General features: G+C 40.3%; 1 pseudogene; it reads left to right on the top strand.

Moving 5' to 3' along the window:
* Positions 1 to 545: 545 nt before the first annotated feature.
* LOC111728264 lies at positions 546 to 5,234 on the top strand (annotated as a pseudogene).
* Positions 5,235 to 13,731: the final 8,497 nt, after the last annotated feature.

The raw sequence follows: 13,731 nt of genomic DNA, 5'->3' as shown, positions 1-13,731 counted from the left end.
ATTACTTTACAGTAAGAGCAAAAGGTGGTTTGTGACAGGCGTCCACACTTCCCCTCCCTCTCGTGCATGTCTGAGAAGATAATCCCTTCCTCTTCCCTGGTGTGCACAGAGCTTCATACACTGGGCCAGAAGGACTGAACAGGTCCCTCTCCCCTTTGAGCATCTCTCGAAATAACACTGAAAGTCCGGGTGTGGTGTCTCAGGCCTGTAATCTGGCACTCCGGGAGGCTGAGCAGGAGGATCGACTGAGCTCAGGGGTTCAAGACCAGCCTGAGAAAGAGCAAGACCCCATCTCTACTAAAAATAGAAATATTAGCCATGCATGGCGGCCCACAACTTTAGTCCTAGCTGCTCATTAGGCTGAGGCAGGAGGGTCCTCGAACCCAGGCGTTCGAGATTGCTGTGAACTATGATGCCATGGCACTCTGGCCTGGGCAACAGAGTGAAACTATCTGTAAGTCGGTAAATAAATAAATAAACACAAATTAAAAAAATAACAGTAAAGAGTCTGGTAGAAATATTTCAGAGAATAAATGTCCAGTGCCATGTGGAATGGTCAGCACACTTCCCTGCATGGAGGAAGGAACAGCTTCCCAGGGAACAGTCTGGTTCTGTACCTGAAGGTCACTCATCAAGTACGTGCCTTGAGAGAGCTGCATATTTATAGCCCTGTGTCTTGGAACCATTTGAAGTTTCTTTCTACAAACTTAAGTTTTCTGTTTAAGTGAATGGATTTTGTTTTCCCCACAGTTTCTGCTCTAGCTGAAAGACTATGATCTTTTAAAGGAAGCAGAAACAAGCTGGTCAGTTGAAGTTTTCCGAGAAATGTTTCAGAGTAGTGATCAGCTCATAAAACTTACAGTTACTAAACCTACGCTTCGGCTTTCCCTAACTCTAGCTACGGCAAACTGAAAACTAAATGGGTGCCTCATCTTTCACGAAGCTAAATGATCACGGATATTGTGATTTAGGAACATTTATAAAGTTGCACGTATAGAATATTGTAGGAAATGTGATAGTAATTTTCCTCATTTCTTCTATCTTTGGGAAACTAGAAAAGGAAATTGTTAATTCTGAATAGATGAGAAGAGCAAAAAAAGAAAAAAAAATACAATTTGAAAATAAAATGCTGGAAGATGAGGAAGAATATATGACTAATTGAATTGCGAAGAAATATTCATAAATCTACTAATAGGAGTAATTAGTAAAAAGGAAAATTAGTAAATTAGTTAGTAAAAAGGGAATTTGAATGTATATTTTTCTTCTACTGTTTGTTCTAGAGAAAATAGCTTTTAATTTATTTATTTATTTTTTTGCAGTTTTTGGTTGGGGCTGGATTTGAACCCACCACCTCCAGTATATGGGGCCGGCGCCCTACTCCCTGAGCCATAGGTGCTGCCCCAGAAAACAGCTTTTTAATATAGGGTCACTAAAATAATTTTATAGAGTTGTCGAAATTATTCTTTAAATAAACTAATTCATAGCTTTCATTGGTTTCATAAGCCAATTATAGCCCAAGAATATGGGGAAAGGGGAGAGGGAGGGGAAGGGAGGGAGGAGGATGGGTGGAGGAAGGGTAATTGGTGGGACTACACCTACGGTGCATCTTACAAGGGTACATGTGAAACTTACTAAATGTAGAATATAAATGTCTTAACACAATAACTAAGAAAATGCCATGAAGGCTGTTAACCAGTTTGATGAAAAAATTTCAAATTGTATATAAAACCAGCACATTGTACCCCATGACTGCATTAACGTACACAGAGATGATTTAATTTTTAAAAAAGTAAATATTTGTATTTTGTTGAGGTAGAGAAATAGAATAGACAATTTAAGAATAAATTTATTCGGAATATACAAATCTAAACTTAGAAACTCATAAAAGATCTACTTTAACCTGATGGACTAAGCATCAGTATTTAAATGAAACAATAGAGAGCATAATTTGAAAATAACAAACTTATAATAGCTCTGAAAAACAAGACATGAGGCCATCAACAGCCCAGAAATTTTAAGAGATAAGGTAGAAATTAGAAAACAGATGTAATTTGGTTCATAGAGAAAACATATCTGAAACAGATACAGTGAAGAATTTCTTTAAAAGGGTCTTAAGGAAATTCCAGCTCTTAGTCTCAAAGTACAGAGGCCAAGCATGCTGTCTAGTGGTGACTGCTGGGGTAATTATTATATGTAAAGATCACCGGTGCAACCCTCTCCTGCATTCTCCTGAGCATTCAGTGGGTACATCTTCCCCATATAAGCTTTTGAATGAGCTGGCGGATTGCATGGGGCTGTGAATTTGGGTGTTGGTGGGAGAGGAAGCAGAGCAGAGCCTGGGGAAACTCACATGCCCCTGGTGGATGTGCAGAAGCTGAGAGGTACTCAGCCCTACTCAGGAATAAAATATAGCGTAGTGTTTCTCCTATAGAGACTTTGTTGATGGAGATGCAGTGCCTGTGGCTCAGTGAGTAGGGCGATGGCCCCATATACTGAGGGTGGCAGGTTTGAACCTGGCCCCAGCCAACTGCAAACAAACAAACAAAAAATATAGCTGGGTGTTGTGGTGAGCGCCTGTAGTCCCAGCTACTCGGGAGGTTAAGGCAAGAGAATCGCCTAAGCCCAAGAGCTGGAGGTTGCTGTGAGCTGTGATACCATGGCACTCTACCAAGGGTGACAAAGTGAGACTCTGTCTCTAAAAAAAAAAGACTTTGTTGACAATTGTGAGGGCTCCTGGCTCCTAGCTCCTGCCAGCTCACTCTGGAAGTGCAGCCTGCTTAGCTGCCATTCAAGGGTGAGGCCTGTTAGGGAAACAAGTCTTGGCCAATGGAAGAGGAATTTATGACACCTGCAAATACTTACCAAGGTACTTATTCTTTATTTAGAATATGAATAGACAACCCAGATCACCCAATACCTGGTAATAGCCAACAATATGAGACAGAATGATCAAGATGAACAAACAGAACTACTAATCTTTGAAAGGAATGGTTGTAATACAGAAAACAAAAAGAAATGAGAGCCATTCTTAGAAATTGTAAGCATAATGGCAAACTTCAAAAATAGCAAAAGAGGTTCGGCGCCTGTGGCTCAAGTGGCTAAGGTGCCAGCCACATACACCTAAGGTGGTGGGTTCAAATCCAGCCCGGGGCCGCCAAACAATAATGGCTGCAACCAAAAAAAAAAAAAAAACATTAGCAGGGCATTGTGGCGGCAGCTTGTGGTCCCAGCTACTCAGGAGGCTGAGGCAGGAGACTCGCTTGAGCCCAGGAGTTGGAGGTTGTTGTGAGCTGGATGCCACAGCACTCTACCCAGGGTGACAGCTTGAGGCTCTGTCTAAAAAAAAAGAAAGAAAGCTAATGTGGCCATATTAATATCACAAATGATTTAAGATAAAAAGAATTATTAAGAGTAAGGATCATCAAAATGTAAAGAGAAAAGATTCAATTCACTAAGAATGAAAAACATTATACTCATAAGCACTTAATGATCTCGTTCCAAAATATATATGGTAAAAATTAAGAGATCTATAGGGAGAAATGGACAAATCCATTATTATACTGGGATGTTTCCACGTATATCTCACAGTGATGGTAGCTGAAATACATCAATAAAAATAAATCAGCAGGGCGGCTCCTGTGGCTCAGTGGGAAGGGCACCAGCCCCATATACTGAGGGTCAGGGGTTCAAACCCAGCCCAGCCAAACTGCAACAAAAAAATAGCTGGGTGTTGTGGCGGTGCCTATAGTCCTAGCTACTCGGGAGGCTGAAGCAAGAGAATCGCCTAAGCCCAGGAGTTGGAGGTTGCTGTGAGCTGTGTGACGCCACAGCACCCTACTGAGGGCAATAAAGTAAGACTCTGTCTCTACAAAAAATAAAAAAAATCAGCAAAATGTAGAAGCTTTGAACTACATAATTAACTTGGACCAAAGGACATATATGAAAATCTATACCAAATTATTAAATAATATACCTTCTTTTCAAGCACAAATGAAACACGAAATACATTATGTAGTGAGCCATAAAACAAGTCTCAGCATATGTGAAAGAATAGGTATCATATAGACCTCTGCTTTTTTTTTTTTTTTTTGAGACAGTGTCTCACTTTGTCACCCTCGGTAGAGTGCTGGGACATCATAGCTCACAGCAGCCTCAAACTCTTGGACTCAAGTGATTTTCTTGCTTCAGTCTCCAAAGTGGCTGGGACTATAGGCACCCGGCTAGTTTTGGAAATGGAGGTGGGGTCTCACTCTTGCTGAGCCTCCCAGAGCGCAAGGATTACAGGTATGAGACATTGTGCCCAGCCTTCCATCATTAATTTGTTAAATGTTACTCCTGTAAGAAAAAGGTGTTAAAAATTTTAAAGCAGCTATTATTGCTATCCTTAATGTAGTAAGGCTCACAACAAATGAAAAGATGAGAAATCTCAGCAGACAAATAAAAAAGCTTTATGCTTCCATATACAATGGAAATTCTAGAACTGACCTATACAATATCTAAAATTTAAGAGTTTGCAATGGAACAAACAGTCATATAACAGAGGGAGCAGTAAGTGAACTTGAAGACAGATCCATAGACATGGAGGGACCATAAACATTATTCAGTATGACGAAGACAGAGGGGAAAAGATTTTATTTTAAGTAAAAAAACAAGCAAAGTAAAAAAATCTTAGGTAATTGTTAGATAATATCAAATAGTTTATGTGTGATTGTAGTACCACAAGGAAAAAGAGAGAAAATGAGTCACCAAAAAAAAAAAAAATTGAATGAGTGGTGCCTGTGGCTCAGTGAGTAGGGCGCTGGCCCCATATACCAAGGGTGGCAGGTTTAAACCCAGCCCTTGCCAAACTGCAACAAAAAATATTTGGGCGTTGTGGCAAGCACCTGTAGTCCCAGCTGTTTGGGAGGCTGAGGCAAGAGAATTGCCTAAGACCAAGAGCTGGAAGTTGCTGTGAGCTGTGACGTACGGCACTATACTAAGGGTGATAAAGTGAGACTCCGTCTCTACAAAGGAAACAAAAAAGTTGAAAACATACCTTTTGCCTCGTTGCACTCCTGAAAACGAGAGGGGTCATCAGCATCTCTACTGGAGCCACCCGTGAAAATTTGACCAGAGTTCCTGCTCCTGCCGGCTGTTCAACCTAGCACGGTCTGATCTGGAAGAGTGGCCTCAATATGTGCCACCAGTGCTTCCATCAGTATGCCAAGGACATTGGGTTCATTAAGTTGGACTAAGTCATCTTCCTTGACTGGCTTATCCAGGGAGCAGCAGTGAAAGAAACCATGTCAACTCTTTGTACATAAAATAAAGTTTGAAAATATATATGTATAATGGCTAAAAATCTCCCAAATTCTATAGAGAATATAAATTTACAGACTCAAAATGCTTGAAGAACACTAAACAGAATAAACATGAAAAAGGCCACACGATGGCACAATTATGGTAAAACTGTTGAAAACCTAAGATCAAGAGTAGATCTAGGCTCGGTGCCCGTAGCTTAGTGAGTAGGGCGCCGGCTTTATACACTGAAGCTGGTGTGTTCAAGCCAGGCCTGGGCCTGCCAAATAACAATAACAACTGCAACCAAAAAATAGCCAGGCATTGTGGCGGGTGCCTGTAGTCCCAGCTACTCAGGAGGCTGAGGCAAGAGAATCCCTTAAGCCCAAGAGTTTAGGTTGCTGTGAACTGTTAACACCATGGCACTCTACCCAGGGTGACATAGTGACACTCTGTCTCAAAAAAAAAAAAAGAGTAGATTTGAAAGCAGCAAGAAGCACAACAGATTTTATAGAGTGGAGCAATGATTACAGATGACACATCATCAGAAACTATGAAAGCCAGGAAAGAGTAAGAAAATGTCTTGAAATTACTTAAAGAAAAAACTTCCAGAGCAGAGTTTTGTATGTGGGGAAAAAATATCCTCCAAGAATAAATATGATGACTTCTTCACTTATAATTCTCACACACAAAAAAAAAAAATGCTAAAAGAATCCTTTATGCTAAGTGAAAATATTACCAGGTATAAGCAAACATCCTTAGAAAGAAGTAGAAGGCACTGGAAATGGTAGTAATCATGGGTATATAAAAATTGTATTTTTTTCTCTCTTAATTTCTTTATAATACATATGACTATTGAAAGCAAAAATTATAACACTTTCTTGGGGAATTTACATCCTGTGTAGGTATAGAACAGGTGTTCTCAAACTATGGCCCGCGGGCCATATGCAGCCCGCCTAGGACATTTATCCAGCCCTCTGGGTGTTTTTGCCGCCACTGCCTGTCCTGCTTAGCAGCCGACTCTCCCAGGGCCCACAGTCCTGGCCCTCCAACGGTATGAGGGACAGTGAACTGGCCGCCTGTTTAAAAAGTTTGAGGACCCCTGGTAGAACATATAACAGCTATGATATAAAGGAGATGATGGTGATAGAAACCTATACACTTGCAAGGTTTCTGAATTTCTCCATGAAGTAGAGCAAGAGGAACTAAAGACAGACTTTGGAAAAAATAAAAATGTGTGTTGTAATCCCCAGGATAACCACTAAGAGCAGTAAACATCAAAATGAACAAAAAAGCAAGAGCCTATGGGCTGAGTTGCATCCCCCCCCCTGCCCCGCCCATTCGTATGTTGAAGCCCTAATTCCCAGTGTGGCTATATTTGAAATGACGAAACAATTAAGGTTAAGCAAGGTCATAATGGTGGAACCCTGATCTGGTGGGATTGTGTCTTTGTAAGAGTAATGACCAGTTTTCTCTACCATGTAAGGACACACAGAGAGAGCAGCCATCCAGAAACCAGAGAGAGCCCTCACCAGGAACTGACCAGCACTTTGGTCTTGGACTTTCTAGAACTGTAAGAAAATAAATTTCCATTGTTTAAGACACCCACTCCATAGTATTTTGTTATGAAAGCCTAAGCTATCTAAGATACCAATTATATTCTTTCTTTAGAAGACACACAGTGGCTGAAAGTAAACAGATGAAAAAGTACATACCACTCAAACGGTAGGTGGAATAAAGCTGAAGTGGCCATAGTAATGTCAAATAAAACACATTTTAAGACAAAAAGTACTACTAGACCTACAGATGAACATTTTATAACAATAAAAAGAATAATTCATCAGAAAGACAATAGTCATAAATATGTGCACCAAATAAGAGAGTTTCACAACACACAAAGTAAAATTTGTCAGAATAAAAGGGAGAAATAGGTAATTTCACAGTTGTATTTTAAAATGTTAACAACTCTCTCTCAGCAGCAAACAGAAAAATCAGACAGGCTTGGCACCCATAGCACAGTGGTTACAGCACCAGCCACATACACACCAAGGCTGGTATATTCAAACCTGGCCTGGGCCTGCTAAACAACAATGACAGCTACAACAAAAATAGCCAGGTATTATGGTGGGCACCTATAGTCCCAGCTACTTGGGAAGTTGAGGCAAAAGAATTGCTTAAGCCCAAGAGTACGAGGTTGCTGTGAGCTGTGAAGCCATGACACTCTACTGAGGGCAAGATAGTTAGACTCTGTCTCAAAACAAAAAAGGCGGGGGGATGGCGCCCATGGCTAAGTGAGTAGGGCACTGGCCCCATACACCGAGGGTGGTGGGTTCAAACCCAACCCTGGCCAAATTTCAACAAAAAAATAGCCGAGTGTTGGCGGGCACCTGTGGTCCTAGCTACTTGGGAGGCTGAGGGAAGAGAATTGCCTCAGCCCAAGAGCTGGAGGTTGCTGTGAGCTGTGATGATACAGCACTCTACCGAGGGCGACAAAGTAAGACTCAGTCTCTTAGGAAAAAATAAAAAAGAAGAAAAGAAAATTCAAACACACAAAAAAACAGCAAACACACAGACAAAATGTTAACCACTATTAACCACCTTGAGCTAACTGATATTTATAGACCGTGTTACCCATCAACTGCAGAACACACATTCTTCTTAAGTCTATGTGGTATGTTCACTTGAATAACAGACGGGACCATACAACAAGTTTTAATGTATTTTAAGAGATTAAAATCATATCAACTATGTTCCCCGATCACAGTGAGATTAAATTAGAAATCAATAACTGTAACAATAACTAGGAAAAAATCAGTATATCTGGAAATTGAACAACATAGTTTTATACAGGATTTATCATCCCTGGGCTGGAAAAATTCTTCATAGTTTGAGGCCATCCTGTGCTCTGTAGGAGGCTCTGTCCACTGTCTCTATCCACCAGGTGCCAGTTGTACCCTTCCTGTTGTGATAACCAAAAAATGTTTCTAAATTTTGCCACATATTCCTTGGGGGTCAAATCACTTGGATGAGAACCACTGTCCTAAATAATTCATGGATTGAGAAAGTGATCACATTGGAAAAGAGAAAGCATGTTGAGCTCAATGATAAAAATATAACATTACAATTCGTAGAAGAAAGCTAAAGCTATGCTTAAAGGGAAAAATAGCATAAACTAAATACTGTTTTAACAAAAGAAGAAAGACCTAAAATGAATGATTTAAGCTCCCATCCTAGGAAACTAGAAAAAGAAGAGCAAGGTAAATCCAAAATAAATAGGAGAAAGAAATAATGAAGATAGGAGCAGAAACCAGTGAAAAACAAAATGAGCAAAGAATAGAGAAAATCAATAAAACCAAAAGCTTATTCTTTGAAGGGACAATAAAATTGATAAAACCTAAGCTAGGCTAATCACGAAAAATAAAAAGAAGATACAAATTACCAAAATCATAAAAGATTGGAGACTTTACATCTTTTGTATTAACCTGGATGGAGGTGGAACATATCCTTCCTTAGTAAAGTATCACAAGAGTGGAGAAACAAGAATTCAATGTACTCATTGAAGTCTAATTCTAATATGAAATCAGTAGAACTAATACAACAGGTGAGGTAGGGGAATGAGGGAGTAGAAAAAAGGGAGAAGGAGGGGGATAAAATAAAAATAAATAAATAGAAAGGCCAAGTGCAGTGGCTCAGGCCTGTAATCCCAACACTCTGGGAGGCTGAGGCGGGTGGATTGCCTGGGCTCACAGGTTCAAGATTGGCCTGAGCCAGAGTGAGACGTGGTGGGTGCCCGTAGTCTCAGCTACTTGGGAGGCTGAGTCAAGAAAATCACTTGAGCCCAAGAGTTTGATGTTGCTGTGAGCTATGATGCCGCAGTACTCTACCAAGGGCGACCAAGTGAGACTCTGTCTCAAAATAAATAAATAATAAAATAAAAACAACAAATTACCAAAATCAGGAATAAATGAAGAGATACTGCTGGATATTTAATCAGCATTAAAATGAAAATAAAAAGCAATTTATATAAAGACACACATTTACCAAATTTAGTCAAGAATAAATTGAAAATTTGAATAGCCTGATATCATATACAAATTTTGATTTCATAATTGAAAACCTTCCCACAATTTCAGACCCAGATGATTTCATAACCTTCTCCTTGAGGGATAGGTTCCAAGACCCCCAGAGGCTGCTTAAAACCATGGATAGTACTAAACCCTATATATACTATGTTTTTCCAATCTGATAACTGAGATAGCTACTAAGTGAGTAATGAGCAGGGAGTGTACACAGGATGGAGACACCGGGCCAAGGGATAATTCATGTCTTGGGTAGGATAACGCAGGACAGCAAGAGATTTCAGCATGTTACTCAGAATGGCATATAATTTAAAACTTATAAATTATTTATTTATGTGATTTTTTTATTTTAATATTTTCAGGTCACAGCTGATGGTGGGTAACTGAAACTATGAAAAGCAAAATTGCTGGGAAGGGAGTACTAGTACACCTATGAATTTCATCAACCATTAGGAAAGAATCTTATACAAACTTTATTAGATAATAGAGAAGAAAAGAGAACTTACCAATTCATCCAGACCAGCATTACACTAATAGTAAAACCTGACACTATTATTGCAAGGAGAGGAAGCTAGAGACAAATATACCTTGGAAGTATAGATGCAAAAATCTTTAACAAAATGTTAGCAAATCCAATGTAAAAATATATTAAAAGGTGAGCGGTGCCTGTGGCTCAAAAGGATAGGAAGCCAGCCCCATTTGCCAGAGGTGGTGGGTTCAAACCCAGCCCCAGCAAAAAAATAAATAAATAAATAAATAAATAAATAAAAATTAAAAAAATATATATATGTATATAACACATCATGACAAAGTATGTTTTTTCCTGGGACTAAAAGGTTGATTTAATGTTCGATATTCAAAAATATTAGTAAAATAAAAAAGAAAAACTGTATAATCTTTTCAATAAATGCAGAAAAAGCATTTTAAAAAATTCAACATGTATTTATGATAAAACAAAAAGACCCTCACCTCGCTAAGAATAAAAGGACATTTCCTCAACCATATGAAGGGCAGTTAGTAAAGCTTACATCTAGAGGCGCCTGCCCATAGTAGAGTGGTTATGGTGCCAGCCACATACACCCAGGCTGGCAGGTTGGAGCCAAGCCTGGGCCAGCTAAACAACAAAGACAACTGCAGCAGAAAAATAGTCGGGCATTGTGGGGGCGCTTGTGGTCCCAGCTACTTGGGAGGCTGAGGCAAGAGAACCGCTAGAGCCCAAGAGTTTGAGGTTGCTGTGAGCTGTGACGCTACAGCACTCCACAAAGGGCAACCATAGCGACACTCTGTCTCAAAAAAAAAAAAAGAATGCCCACTCTAACTACTTCTCTTTAGCATTGCTCTGGAGGTCTTAGCTACTGCAACAAGACAAGAAAAGCCATAAAAGTTAAAATACTGGAAAGGATGAAGTAAAACTTTTTTTATTGGCAGACATGTTTACATACCTAAAAGAAATCCTAAAGGATCTACAAGTAGGTTCAGAAAAGTAATTACTGAATTTAGCAAGAGTGTACAGTACAATATGAAGGTGCAAAAATTACTTGCATTTTATATTGTATTAACTAATGTTTAGAAAGTTAAATTCTTACATGATATTATTTAAACTATAATAATAAATAAAACAGGAATAAAAGTTGTTCAAGATTTGTGCATTGAAAATTATAAAACAGTATAAAAAGAAATTAAATACTGTAGTAAACTGAGAGATATTCATAGAATAGAAGATCAATGTCGTTAAGATGAATCTGTTCTCCAAATTGATGAATAGCTTCAAGGAAATACCAATCAAAATCCTGAAAAGATATTTTAACAAGCTGATTCTGAAAGTTACCTCTAAGATTCTAAATAACTGTCAAATCTAATACACAGAACCTATAAAACTTTATCAGCAGGTTCTTCACTAAGGATGTAAACATGTTTAAATTCTGAATCAAATTCTTATACATTTTTCATACTCAAAGTCAATTTTTAATTAAAATTAAAGGCATGAAACTAGATTCTAGGTATATTTAGAAACTCAATACAAAGCTACAAATACTGTAAGTTTTATTTAATTATCGAAATTCTTATTTTATTACCTCCCCGTGTTTGCAAAATTCCTTACCAATAAAAGGGTGTGCATTTAGCACTTAGAGGGGCTGAGATTCTTGGGTTGAAGATTCAGGTCCATGACGTGGTCAAATATTAGATTGTTGGTTAAAGACATGAGGCCAGCATCAGGTATAGGCACCACATCCAGGAATGAGGCTACCTAAGACACAGGTTAATGTGCACAGCCTCTTCTCATTTTGGAGATTTTTTTTTCAAGTCTATATCTTTTTGGTATCATCTTCACTCAATCTCTCTATTCATTCATCCCCTTCCATATAAATACAACTATATATATACACAAACATACAAGAGCAGTCTGCAAAATATCCAGCCTTGTATGTCTCTATTTTTCATATAACATGGCTTGATACATTCTTTTTTTTTTGAGACAGAGTTGGTCACTATGTTGCCTTCAGTAGAGTGCTGTGGCGTCACAGCTCACAGCAACCTCCAACTCTTGGGCTCAAGGGATTCTCTTGTCTCAGCCTCCCAAATAGCTGGGACTACTGGCGACCGCCACAATACCCGGCTATTTTTTGTTGCAGATGTCATTGTTGTTTAACAGGCCTGGCTGTGTTCAAACCCGCCAGCCTGGGTGTATGTGGCCAGCGCCCTAACCATGAGCTACAGGAGCTGAGTCTATGGTTGGACCCTTTCCAGATATCCATTATGCAAGTGCGCACGGACACACACACACAATAAGGTCCCAAGCTCATCCTGCATACCTCATTGCTAAATATCACTGTGGTCACTATTGAAGTGCTCCCCTTGGGAAGCTATGCACCAACACCAGCACCTAGTCCACCCTCTAAAAAAATTTTGAAACTCTTTTTTTTGTATTTCTTCATTCTACCACAGCTTGTCATCCTCTGCCGTGGTCCAAAGCCTTACTTATTTTCTTCATCAAAGTTATCTGTCCTAGCTAATGTCTATCAAACACCTTTGCTCTAAGAAGCAGAATTAAAGGGTAATGAGTAACATGGGTATTCCCACATGAGATTGTAATATGAACCCCTAGGAAGTGAGATGGGAGATAGACTGCCAACCCCTTACAGGTGCAGGTGTTTGGTGACTGCAGTGGGAAGAGATCAGGTCACTTGGGGATAAGCTGCCCTGCCCTCCAGTAGCCAAAGATCATGCCTTTAGGCTCCTGAGAGTAACTGATGTTGCAAAGTCCCGCGGAGCCCCTCCCCCACCAGGAAGCTCCGGCCCAGAGTGAGACCTGCGCTGTTACCCAACACCCAGCCTGCTGGGGGCAGCCAGCCACCCGGCTTACGCTGTCGGTGGCTGTCGGTGATCTCATTAGAATGAAGGAGATGAGTCAACATTCACACAAAGACCTTCTGGCCTGCAATCTGAGAACAGGTTTAGGAAGAACAAAGCGAAGGGGAGAAATGTAACCAAGAACTATCTCTTTATTGCTTTTGAGTTGTTTAAGGGGGTTTTAAGGGATTAAGGCTAAAGAAATGTTGACTGTAGAGAGAGGAGCAGGATATCAGTTGAACAGAATAGAGGCCTTTGTGCTGACTAAGAGGAGAAGCACATTAAAAGAAAATCTCAGCAGCCTGGCTGCTCTAAGGGGAGAAAGCTGGAAGTCAGAGGTGAACAGAATGCCAGGTTTCCAGCCTGCAGGGAGGAATCAAGGTGCAGGGGGACCTTGGGGTCTCTTATGAGTAGGTAGCTGAGGACTACCAGAGTTCCCCAACCCCTCCTTCCCATCCGCTCCCAAATTTTTGACCAAAACCCTGGGAGGAACCTCATCCTAATCCCTAAGCCCCAGGAAGCAATATTCTAGGGCCCCTGAGAACCGAAGGGCCACAAGCTTCAGTGAGGCCTGAGGCGGACCCTGGAGTGTAACAGTTCCAGCCTCCTGCTGTCCTCCCACTTTCCACAGCCATCCTTCCCTGTGGGACTTTCTGTTTCTCTCCTGGTATCAGCCTGTCTCTCTGTGTTTTTCCTACCCTCACAGGACCTCATTCATGTTTCTCAGGAATCCTCTGGAGACGTAGCCCCTAAAATGGATACAACAGTGGCCTAGTCCCCCAACTCTCTCAACTGGATGCATGACCAAGAGGGGATTTCCACCATGAGAACTTGCCTCACCACCCCATCTCTCCTTACCTGCCTCACACCCACAGTCAAAAGAATAAAGAATAAGGGCTCTGGGCAAAGGAATGATTTATGCTCTTCTTTCAAGTGAGCAGCCTCAAAAAGCTGCTCAGTAACACTTTCTATTTTTAGCCCTCACCAGATGTTACCCTCTCATTTTTTCAGCAAACCCACCAGG

This window comes from Otolemur garnettii, unplaced genomic scaffold (genome assembly GCF_000181295.1).
Source record: "Otolemur garnettii isolate 467f Iridium unplaced genomic scaffold, OtoGar3 scaffold00147, whole genome shotgun sequence".
Lineage (NCBI taxonomy): Eukaryota > Metazoa > Chordata > Mammalia > Primates > Galagidae > Otolemur > Otolemur garnettii.
This window is presented reverse-complemented; position numbering and strand designations above follow the sequence as displayed.